We start from the raw sequence: 12,423 nt of genomic DNA on the forward strand, positions 1-12,423 counted from the left end.
AAAAATAAAATAAGTCTTTAAAATAATTATTAAGTTGGAAATCTATCATTTCATAACTTTATAAAACAGTTCAGGCTGAATGCTCAGTGGAAGCTAAAACACGTTGTGTAGTCTATTACTTAATCTTGCAAATATTTCTTTGCAAATTACAATTACAAAGAAAAAAGTGGTAACTTGATGGGGGTTGTGGGGAACTGCCAGATACTAGCTCAGCTGAAATAGAACAGACAAACCAACATTGAGTTCCCTGATGTTAAGCTCTGAGAGGGACCCCTTCGTACCTGTGTGAGCTGCTCACCCCAATGCACTGGGTCATAAAAAACAATGAGCCCATCAAGACAAGAGGCACACTGAGCTGCTGATGTAGAGCAGCGGTAGAGTGCTTGTCTAACAAGCATTAGGCTTGTGCTTCAAACTTTAACACTGCACACACCAAAAAGAGACATTCTGTAATTGGCCTGTGTCTTAGTTAGGGTTTTACTGCTGTGAACAGACACCATGACCAAGGTAACTCTTATAAGGACAAATTTAATTGGGGCTGGCTTACAGGTTCAGAGGTTCAGTCCATAATCATCAAGGCAGGAACATGGCGATATCCAGGCAGGTATAGTGCAGGAGATGGTGAGAGTTCTACATCTTCATCTGAAGGTTGCTAGTGGAAGACTGACTTCCAGAAGCTAAGGATGAGGGTCTTAAAGCCCACGCCCACGGTGACACACCTATTCCAAGAAGACCACACCCCTAACAGTACCACTCCCTGGGCCAAACATATTCAAACCATGACAGCCTGTATGATCCAAAATTGTTCAACCTGTCATGAAAGGTTGAAGTTCTGTACAACAAGAGATTAAAGAACACAGAAACCAAATGCAATGCATATTCCTTGTCAAACTCTAGATATGGAAGAGAATTGCTTTTTCTATAAACTACAGTAAAAGGGGGGATGAGAAATCTGTATGTACGCTGGATAGAACTGCATACATGTTAAATTTCTTGAATTGATTTCATGGTCATAAAGTCATTGTGGAAGATACATACTTGAAGTTATACTTAGGGCTATAGAATAGTGATGTCTAAAATAGGTCATCAAAAGTAACAAAATAAGACAAGTAAGATGGCTCAGTGCAGACAGGCCTTTGCTTCTAGGCCTGACAACCTGCCTGATTTCCTATCTCCAGAACCCACATAGCAGGAGAGACCAGACTTCTGCAAGATGTCCTTTGTCCTTCTCCCTCCCCCAATAGTAAATAGATAGCTTTTAAAAGTAATACACCTCGTTAAAAATTAATAAATCTAGCTGACAGGCATAAGAAGTTCATTGTACTATGTAAGGTCTAGGGATTTTTCCTCTCAAATAAAACACTTGTAAAATCTATATAAATAGAATACCCAAGAAGCCTGTTAGCAGACATCATTTGGGGAAGGTCCCTCATCTGTTTGTTTGGTTTTCACTTCCTCCTCCATCTCAGCCCTCTCTGAACACTTTAACAAGTGTTTAATGGTTTGTGAAGAGACAATAAAGCTCTAGGAAAGAATTCAATTTAAAGGAAATCATTTTAAAAATTGACAAATCCATTTATAGGTCAATAACCATCTCCTAATTTATTGGGTTAATAAATTCAGGATTTGGAGCAGTTAGATTTTCCTGGCATTTTTATTGTAGTAAAACATATGTAGCATAAAATTTGCCATTATAACCAATTTTTGACGGCGTTAAGGACATTCACACTGATGCAGTCGTCACCATCATTCATCTGCAGAACACTCCGGAGCGTTTTCTCAACTGTCCCAAGCTCTCAACATTGAACACGAACTCCCTATCCCTCCTCTTACTCATTTTATTCAGTCTAAATATGTATTCCTTCCAGGACATGTGTCCTGCAAATATTCTCCCCCATCCTGTAGGTTGCCTTTTTCCTTTGATGCACAAACTTTTCAAGTTTGGTGCTGGTTTTGCAGCTCAGAGGCAGAACATTTTCCTAGTGCACAGAAAGAAGTGTTTTCATTTTCATAAAGAATGAAGCTCAGTTTGTCCCAGAAGCATTTCTGCTTGGTGTTTGGAGTGCGGAATAGGAGTAGCTGGTTTGCTTGTTTGTTTGTTTGTTTGTTTCTCTTTGCATTTTGGAACAGCAAGGACAACCGCCACTCACCTTTGCAGAAGGTATAATTGACAGGCGTCACGCTCCGTACTTTTTGAAACTAAAATATATTACTGACTCTTTTGCATAATGATTTCCCATTAAATCTTCCTTTGAATACTTCTGGAAATGTCTTAGAAGGACAATCTCACGTGCTCCAGAACAAACGTCTTGTTCCATTTCTGTTTTTCCACTTCAGGCTCCTTTATTTTGCCTGGGCTACTGTTGACCCTCGTGGGGTTTTAACATCGCTGATGTCCTCTAACTGTGCTTGCTTTTGACGCCTCTCAAGTGCCCTCTCCATCCTGAACCAGGTACCTCGGGCTCCCTTGCGCAGAAACCTGTCACTTTCCTGCCCTGGAGAAGTCACAGAGACTAGCAAAGCCCATGATGGACTGAGTGCTGAGTTGCAGGTTAGGGACCCAAAGTCCTGCTAAAGAAAATATTGACACATGCTAAGTGTATAAAAGACTTTGTTCAGAACCACTGTGAAAGGTGTCAAGATTATTACAAGTGGGGAGAAGACTGGGCTCTCCTCCAAACACAACAAGGGCAGGATTCATAACCAAAGAGTGAGTGCTTCTGTGAACAGAAAGGCCAGAGAATGGAAAATTACATCAAGGGCTCCTAGTTAAACTGACTCAGTAGGATTCTTGTAGAAGATGGGCTATAGTTATCAGGTGCCAAAAGGACAGAAGGAGGAATTTAATTAGATAGTCAGATTGCCTCTGAATGACTCAACTTAATTCTTAGAACAATGAGTGCAGGTTAGGAACCTGGGGACAGCCTGCTAAAGAAGAGAACTTGACAGGAAGCCTGACTATAAAGTTCATTCCAGAGAGAGAACCTCTGTCCACCTTTTCCCCACTACCCCCTTCAAAGCAGGAAGACCCAGTGCAGCCCAGGGACAATTTCCTGTGACACATGTGTGGTTACTCTACTCTGATACTGTTTGCAAAATAATTCTGGTCTAATTAGAGTTGTCCTGGTCACTACATCAATAAAACACAAATGGTACAGAGCCACATTGGTATTTAGAGTTTTCTTGGCTGGTATTTTCCATATGGATTCAGACTATATTTTTTAAATGCTTCCTAGGAAGTCAGGGAAACGGCTCAGTGAGGTAAAGTTCTTGCTATGCAAATGTGAGACCCTAAACTGAAATCCCCAGCATCCACGTAAAAGTTGGGCAAGGTAGCTTGTAAGCCCAGTTCTGTCAGGGCAGACACAGGGGGATCCATGGACATGCCTGGCCAGCCAACACAGTCGGATCTGTGAATTTCAGGCTCGTTCGTAAAAAATACTATGGGACCAGACTTGGCTCAGTGATTGAAGATGTCTGCCACCAAGCTTGATGACCTGAGTTCAGTAGAAAGAGAGAGTTGATTTCTGTATGTAGTCTTCTGGCCTTTGTGTGAATAACACACACAGATACTACACACAAAGCCCCTTGACACTAGGAAGCCATACCAGAACAAGGCTTGGGACTAGTTCTTTCTCTTGAATGCTTCTTTTCCTAGGTGGCACAAAAGATACACTGCCCTTCTCCTGAATACACTTTCAAACTCCCTTAACCTGTCTGATCCCTGTTGGGTGCTTTGTCAGGGAGGTGCATTAGGGGAGGCGACCCTAACCTAAGGTCACCTCGCCCAGTTCTGCAGTAAGTTATTATAACCGTGTGGTCATATCTGATGTTTCTACCACTTTCCTGTTATACTCTGTCACAAAGGGGACGCGTTCTCACTGAATGTGTTGCAAATAATAAGATTACCATGGAAATAGGAATATTCAATCAGAATTTCTGAATTTGGAAAGGATCAAGCAAAGAGAAAAATGTGTTTCATTTCTGTTTACAAAGGTATAATCATTGCCATGAGTTATAGATAGCTTAGGATTAAAAAAAAAAGTTCCTTATAACTCCCTCCCCCACCTCCGCTACAAAACATCAAAGAATTAAAAAATACCCAAACTAAAGGCAATAATCCCCCTTCATCAGTTGCCCACTGCAAGGCAGTTAGCCTGTGCTTGCTCCGCTTGACCTCAAGGCAGCAGCTTTATAAGATGAATGAGCTTCTTGCTGTAGTTGGAAGTCCTAACTGTAGGGGCCAGGCTCACAGCCACCACACTGTGAACCCTGGGTGCCTGCCTGCCAAGTTCCTTTCCTTGAGTCTCTGAAACATTCCCTGCTTTTGAAAGCAGGAGTTCATTCTAGAGCTATAGCGTAGGCTGGCCTAGAACTCTGTGTATAGTCCAAGCTAGCTCCAAACTCGCCATGTACCTGCCACTGCTTCCTGAGTCCTGACGATGCAGACATATACCGCCTTGCCAGCTCACTGACAGTTATTTTATTTATTATTATTTTTGTGTGTGTGTGTGTGTGTGTGTGGAGTATTGCTCAGAGCAGATTGCAGTAGATAATCAGAGTAAAACAGTAACTATCTGTGGAAGGCAAAACTTGTAGCATGGTCATGCTTAAAGACTTAATGAGAGTTTGTGCAATAAGATATTTAGGGGTCTGGGGAGATGGCTCAGTGATTAAGTGTACTGGCTGTTCTTCCATAGGGCCCAAGTTCAATTCCAAGCACCCACATGGTGGCTCATAACCATCTGTAACTCCAGATCCCGAGGATCTGATGAACTCTTCTGGCCTTCTGGGGCACCAAGCAAGAATGTGACAAATAGACGTACATACAAAATATTCATATGCATAAGATGTATGAATTAATTTTTATAAGAAACTTAGTTATTTCTCTGAAATATTTTATTTTTTGATATTTCTCTTTTGTTTATTTTGAGACAGGGTCAGGGTCTCTTAAAGCCCAGAGTAGCCTCAAACTCTCCACGAAGTCTGCGAATGACCTTGAACTTCTGATCCTCCCACACCCATGGCTGCTGGCTAGAGCTCTTTCACCATGCCTGGTTTTGGCAACCAAAAGATTAGCTGAATCCAGGACATTCTGGCTGCTGGCCAGCACTGTACCAACCAAACTACACCCCCAGCCTTTGTTTACTTTTTTTCCCCTAATCTTCTTTAAGAGGGTTTTCAAACTGACCTCAAATTTTTCTTTTCTTTTTTCTTTTTTCCTTAGGATTTCTCCCCCCCCCTTTTTTTATATATAGTCAACTTTTTAAACAATTTATTTATTTATGTATTTGTATGCATGTGAGTACACAGTTGCCGTCTTCAGACACCCCAGAAGAGGGCACTGGATCCCATTACAGTAAGCCACCATGTGGTTGGTGGGAATTGAACTCAGGACCCCTGGAAGAGCAGTCAGTGCTCCCAACCACTAAGCCATCTCACCAGACCTCTTTAGGGTTTTCAAGATGATTTTTGTAGCTCTGGCTGACCTGGAATATATTGTGTAAACCAGGCTGGCCTCAAATTCAGAGACCACCTCCCTCTGCTTCTGCCTCTTGAGTGCTGGGATTAAAAACGGGTTCTATACACACACACACACACACACACACACAGAGAGAGAGAGAGAGAGAGAGAGAGAGAGAGAGAGAGAGCATTGATATCTAACTTTTCAAGCTCCCTCCCCCTTTCCAAATTCTAGGACCACAAACAGGCATGTGTAGCGGTACTTTGGCTAACCACGTTGCTCCCGGATGGTCACATGTGCTCGCTTCACCCCACCCTCCCCACACACACCAGTTACTTTTAATACACCTTTACTAGCCCAAAGGCTGGGCAGTTCTAATCCTTCCCGCAGCTAGCAAACAATCCCCTCTGTTACTCCCGAGTAAACATCTTTTAAAATCTCTATTTTATCTCTGCTACCTCAAACACAGCTGTGGAAGTGGCCCGTGTGGCCACTTTCCCTGATTCTCACATGTCAGCTGGCCTTTAGGTCTCCTCTTCCTTCTTCCCCATCATGGCGATCTCTTTCTCCTCCCTCTCTCCCGGCTTGCCTCCAAGTCCCGCCTCAGTCTACCTGCCCAGCCATTGGCTATTGGTTCTATATTGATCGACCAAAAGCCAATTGAGAACAAGGACCTTCAGGGTTTGGCCCTGCAGATTCCCGATTTAGGGGACTGAATTAATTCAAAGCATTAGAACCAATTCCCAACAGGCATGTGTCAAGCTATGCACACAATTTTAACATAACAACTCCAAAACTAAAATTACGGTTGGTAGTATGAAAGTGAATATATAATGAGCAATGAGAAAATTAATTATCTATGGATTATCATGTAATTTCTGAAATATTTATATCAATGCTTACCTGTAAAATATGATGTAGGGTTATCTTTATTGAGGTGGGGAACTTGCCCATTGCAGTGGCACTAGTCCTTGGGAAGGGGATTCTGGGTAGTGTAAGAGTGGAGAACGCAATCTGACCTCAATCATGTGAGCAAGCCTTCGGTGCAGTCCGCTCTTGACTGCAGATACAATGTTATCGCAAACTCCCGCCTCTGTGGCTTCTCCACACAGTTCCACACCAGAGCTGTGTGCTAGAACAAACCCTGTCTCCTCCATGTTGCTTCCGTCCGAGCATTTTATCACTGCAAGACTTAAGAAGCCATCAACTTAAAGAAAATCAAATTCTGCTTTTGTTCACAGCCCTGTGCCTCTGTGGTGCATTTTCACCATTGTTTGGTGAAATTTTTCCCTTTAAAAATAAAACCTTGCTAGACGGTGGTGGCGCACCCCTTTAATCCCAGCACTTGGGAGGCAGAGGCAGGCGGATTTCCGGGACTACACAGAGAAACTCTGTCTCGAAAAAAACATTAGATAGATAGATAGATAGATAGATAGATAGATAGATAGATAGATAGATAGATAGATAGATAGATAGATAGATTAAAAAAAAACCTTATGTGACATCAATGAGAGGAGAGGTCCTTGGTCCTGTGAAGGCTCCATGTCCCAGTGTAGGGGAATGCCAGGACAAGGAAGCTGGAGTAGGTGGGTTGGTGAGCAGTGAGGGGGGATAGAATAGGGGGTTTTCAGAGGGGAAATGAGGAAAGGGAATAACATTTTAAATGTAAATAAAGAAAATATATAATAATAAAATAAATGAAAAATAAAATAAAATAAATAAAACGTTATAAATAAATCCATTCAATCTCAGTCACCTTCTTTGAGCCCATGAAAATACACATTCAGGTCCTGTCTTACACTTCTCTTTCTTCTTGTGGAACAATTGGCCATTTCAATTTAGGAAAAAAATCATTCTCTTGCCTCTTTAACAGAAATAAATCCTGCATTCTTTGAATGATTTTTCTGTGACGTTATTTCTCTTCACCTTCATTTTTTTCTAGTGTTTTTATTTATATGTGTTGATTTTAGTTTTTCACAGTAAAATACGAAGTAGTGGAAGTTGTGAGTTGTTTGTTACAGAGCAGCCTTCTGCGGCAGGCTAGTGGATGGTAGGACCGTGTGCCATCTGACGATGTTTACAGGTACGCGCTTTTCACAGTACAGCTTTCTCATGTGGCAAAAGAATATGTTTATTAACATAGCCAACTAAAAGTATTCTCTCGGTGCCGTATGAAAATAAAAAGCTAGCACGGTGGCTCATGCTGGTAATCAGAGCATTTAAGCAGTGGAGTCTGAAGGATCAGGAGTTCAAAGTTACTATTGAGTGCACAGTGAGTTTAAGGCAAGCCTGGGTTATATAAGACTGCCTCAAAAGACTAAAGACTATGTATATAGTCTTCTTTACATATTCTCCCCTTCCCTCCCCCTCCCCCTCCCTCTCTCCTCCCCCCCCACCTCCTCCTCCTCCTCCTCCTCCTCCTCCTCCTCCTCCTCCTTCTTCTTCTTCTTCTTCTTCTTCTTCTTCTTCTTCTTCTTCTACATGTTTTTATGCTTTATTTTACTTACAAATAACCTAGCTGTTTAGTAAAAATCTATTACTTAGTGTAATGGTTTGCATATGCTTGGCCCTGGGAGTGGCACTGTTGGGAAGCGTGGAGTTGTTGGAGTAGGTGTGTCACTGTAGGCATGGGCTTTAATACCCTTGTCCTAGCTGCCTGGGAGTCAGTCTTCCACTAGCAGCCTTCAGATAAAAACGTAGAAATCTCAGCTCTGCCTGCACTGTGCTTGTCTGGATGCTGCCATGCTCCCCTCCCGCCTTGACGATAATGGACTGAACCTTGGAACCTGTAAGACAGCCCCGATTAAATTTGTCCTTTATATGAAGGACTTGCCTTGGCCATGATGTCTGTTCACAGCAATGAAACCCTAACTAAGAAGTTTAGTATAATTCTGAGGCTACAAGTTACCAACAAGATTTTGGAAACTTCCAGGAAGTTATCTCATTAACCTTGATTAATCATCATGTCATGCCATCTGATGATGCTATGTATTAATTGTCTTATCACATATACAGACAAATATACTCGAAACAAAAACCTAAATGAGCTAAATACCTGAGAGTTGTTCTCACCGCTATGATTGCCATACAGGAAAAGGTACTGCAATCCATCTTCTCTATATCTTTACCTGTGCACTTGTCTCAAAATTAAATCTATTCCCTAGATATTTTAGCACCTGATACATGGTCCTTTATGTCCTTCGTAACCTCCGTGGGGACAAGAACATGCTTGTGTAATGTTTAGAACTGGGAAGTAGAAGACACACCCACTTCTTTTAAACCAACAATGCCAAACTAGGCTCATCAAAGATTTTCCTTAAAACTTAACATAGTGTTATTAAGAAGGCTAGGCTGACTCCATGACAGGCTTCAAATTGGCAGTTCAGAAGACAGCCTAAATTTCTGTCTCCAAGAACTCGGCAAGTCCGGGCAAGTCTAGGCCTCAGAAGTTGCCCTGTCATTGGGCCTGAGGCAAGGACAATGGGTCAGCAGCAGTTTCCAGACCTCCCCAGCAACAGTTAGCTTCCAGATGGAGGATAGAGGTCACCTACCCAGAATCCCCTAATGTGCTTTAAATCAGGCTTGCGAGCTCATTTGGTTGTCTCTCTATTTTGGTAATGGGGAGACCCCAGCATGCTGGACTCTGCAGAATAAAACACTCTTTGAGTTTACATACTATTTGAGTCTAGGGTGTCGTGGACCCTTACATTAAGTTCTGTATTTCTAAGCGCAATGATCATTTTTAATCTTTATAAGCACTTTTTTATTTCTAAGCATGTTTAAATAGAACATCTAAATCCTTCATGATATTTTAGAAATTAATTTGATAATACTACCTAGAGGTATAAAAATGCAAATACATATATGTATATTGCAATATATATTACACATATGTACATATGTAGACATCAAAGAGATGCAAACAGAGACCTCACAGAGCTTTGCTCTAAAATTCAGCCACAAAGCAGTTAAAAACAACAATACCCAACTACTTGGTTTATAAAAAAATAGTTGGCACTCGTCTTTGCTCCAGTTTATATTTTTATCTGAATTATGTTTTTGGCAAGTGGGACATGCTAAGGTTGAGTACACAGTAGATGGTTCAAGATTTTTATAAGTGTTTGTAGAAGGAGCTTTTGGAGTCTCTTCTCTTTCGGCCTTACAAAGACTGTGGCTTACGGTTCAGGCAAAGGCTGAGGAAGATCAAGTAGCTGTTTGCATGTCCCCAAAGCTCATCTGAGGTAATACAGTGTCCACTTCCTTTGCGGCTTCAGATAATGGTTTACAGGGGTCTCTAAGTCCCTTGAAAACCCCATTGGGGGGCAGAGCTTAAAGCTATACCCTCAGTCATAAACTGAGGATGTGGGATGAAAACACGGAGGTCTGTGTTGAGTAGAGGGATGAAACCAGTAGGGGCTTGGAGGGACAAGTCACAGGAATCAAGGAAGTAGAGGAGGGGCAGGAGACAGGGTAGGCGGGGGGGGGGGGGGGGGGGGGGGAGCAGAAGGGAGAGGAGTGGGAAGGGCGAGGGGGGAAGAAGGGAGGGGGAGCGGTGACCAGGAAGAAGGAGGAGCTAGACGGAAGGCAAGAGTAGCCATTTAGGGAGAGTTTAAGTTCCAGGTTATGCTAGTAGAAGCGATCCACAAGGAAGGCAACAGAGAACTGCAGCTCAGATGCTTGCTTTTTGCTTGTCCTGTGAGATGCTCTGGCTTCTGTCCCCAGTACAAACTGTGCATCGTGGCACAAGCCTATAATCCCAGATTCAAGAGACAGAGGCAGGATGATCAAGATTTTAAAGGATATCTTTTAGTATATAGCAAGTTTGAGGCCACCGCTACGAGCAAGCTTGAGGCCACCGGGCTACGAGAGATACAAAAGAGGGAGGGGGAGGGCGGCAGGGAGGAAAGAGAGGGGGAGAGTCAGGGAGGGCCCATTGAAGGAAAGCAAAAGGAGGGACAAGGGGAGGGGAGCAGAGGGTGGGAAGTAGAGAGGTAGGTGGGATGAAGGGAATAAGGACAGACAGGTACAGAGTCTGTGCAGCAAAAATGGAACTTAGAAAAGGCGCAGAAGTTGCAGAACAGTCTCTGTGAGATGTCCCACCACCACAACCGGCGCCACCCCCGCTGCTGCCACCCCTGCTGCTTCCACGCCACCCCCGGGGGAGGGGCGGGGGGGGGGTGAAGCAAGATCAAACAGAATCTAGAGATCTCCCTGCATTCAAAGAGTGGGTCCTTACTTGAAACAGCCAGGCAGGATTTCTGGCCCAACAGATACAACCGCAGAAAGTACAGTCCGCACCTTAGGATGTAAAATCTGTCCCCACAACATGCACCACAGCGATCTGCCTCATCAGCTCGGGAGGCTGACTCATTAAAGGGATCCCAGGAAGGTAGCTGGTCATGGATACGGGCAGGCTCATGAAGGGCACACACTTGAACACAGGGCTGAGTTTGATCCTACCCACACCACTGCATCTTAACCATGGCTAGCAGAAACTACTCTGACACTTAACCATGATGTAACTGTACTGAGGATGACTTCTGGGGGACGTCAAGAGTGTCTCAGATGTGGTCCAGGCTGTAGCTCAGTTGGTAGGGTGCTTGCTCAGAATACTTGGGCACTGAGTTTGATCCCTAACGCTGTGTAAACTGAGGTGGTTGTACACACTATAATATCAGCACTCTGGAGTTGGGGCTCAGTCCTGAACACAACAGGAGTAAGAGGGGTTCCACAGCCAATGATCAACATCACCCGATCCATGGATGAGGTTACTTAGGTGAACCATCAAGGGAAGGGGGATTTTTGTTGTTGTTGTTGTTGAACTAACTTAACAGAGTGTCTGCTGACCTAACAGGCTTCTTTCTGTAAACAGGTTTCCTCTGGGCCCAGCTTAAATGGACTTGGTTGAAACCTCATTGAGATATGGGTGCAGAGGCTCTTGACTGAAATTCCATCAGAAGAGTCTGTCACTCCTTACAATGTTCTGCAGTTGAGGAGACCAAAGAGGACAGGAACAACTGTCAGTGTGTCTAGCATTTCCCTCTCCTCTTTAGGGTTTGCTCTAGCCTTCATTTTTCTTGTCAGTCCTGTGTAGAAGCCAGCAGGTCTCACTCAACACAGCCTGGGTGTCCTTCCTCGGGATTCCGGTTCCTCAGGTGCAAGGCAGAGAGCAGTTTAGTCACCACATCTTCTCCCACGATCTGCTGTGCTGGTCACCAAATGAACAAAGCCGGGCATGGCCTAGCACAGATCTCTCAGGAATAAAGTCACGTTTAGGCAGGGAGTAATTGAAATACAGATCACTCAGAAAAGATATTCCCTTCCCCTGGAGAGGCCTGGTTTGTTCAGCTGGCGATACACTGGTTGGATTGAGCAAGCAGCTGTCTCCTTTCAGAACTGTTTGGATTGTGGCTTCCCTTGGGGGTTGAGGCTAACTGACCTTAGATTCATATTACTAAAAAATGTAGGGAAGAAAACAGAAATGACAAGTTGACCTAAGGACAAATCGTAGTGTTGTGCGCCGACCCAGAAGGCAGATGCAATATTGGTATTTTATGACTTTAAATACTGGGGGATCCTTCCCTGCCCACCACTGGGATGTTGATACTAATGCTCCTTGGTTTTCACTGGAGCTTACAGTCAGAGCTTCACCTTTGGCACACTGTCCTGTCTTCTAAACCTTCCCTTCAGCTGCCTTCTTCCCTCCTTCCCTTGGAGAACAGAAGAAACCATGGAATTATAAGCAGGAAGTTTTGTAAAAATAAAACCATTTCCTGATCTCTCCCTTCTGGCTACACCTGAAATACTCAAAAAAACACGTCATCTTCTGGTCTCTGACTAAGGGTAACAAATGGATTGAAGGTCGACTCTTCCCATTCTTAAAAACATACTGCATTATGAAGACTGTTCCAGACAGCTCTGGGAGGGAGTGCTCACACTGCAGTTCAATCTTCCTTTTT

General features: G+C 43.5%; 1 long non-coding RNA gene across 1 annotated transcript; it reads right to left on the reverse strand.

Moving 5' to 3' along the window:
* Positions 1–515: 515 nt before the first annotated feature.
* On the reverse strand, positions 516–6,034 carry Platr4 (pluripotency associated transcript 4). Its single transcript, NR_040385.1, has 2 exons — positions 5,923–6,034; positions 516–2,571 (listed from the first exon to the last, which is right to left on the reverse strand). It is a non-coding gene; the product is annotated as a pluripotency associated transcript 4 (long non-coding RNA).
* Positions 6,035–12,423: the final 6,389 nt, after the last annotated feature.

This window comes from Mus musculus, chromosome 3 (genome assembly GCF_000001635.26).
Source record: "Mus musculus strain C57BL/6J chromosome 3, GRCm38.p6 C57BL/6J".
NCBI lineage: Eukaryota > Metazoa > Chordata > Mammalia > Rodentia > Muridae > Mus > Mus musculus.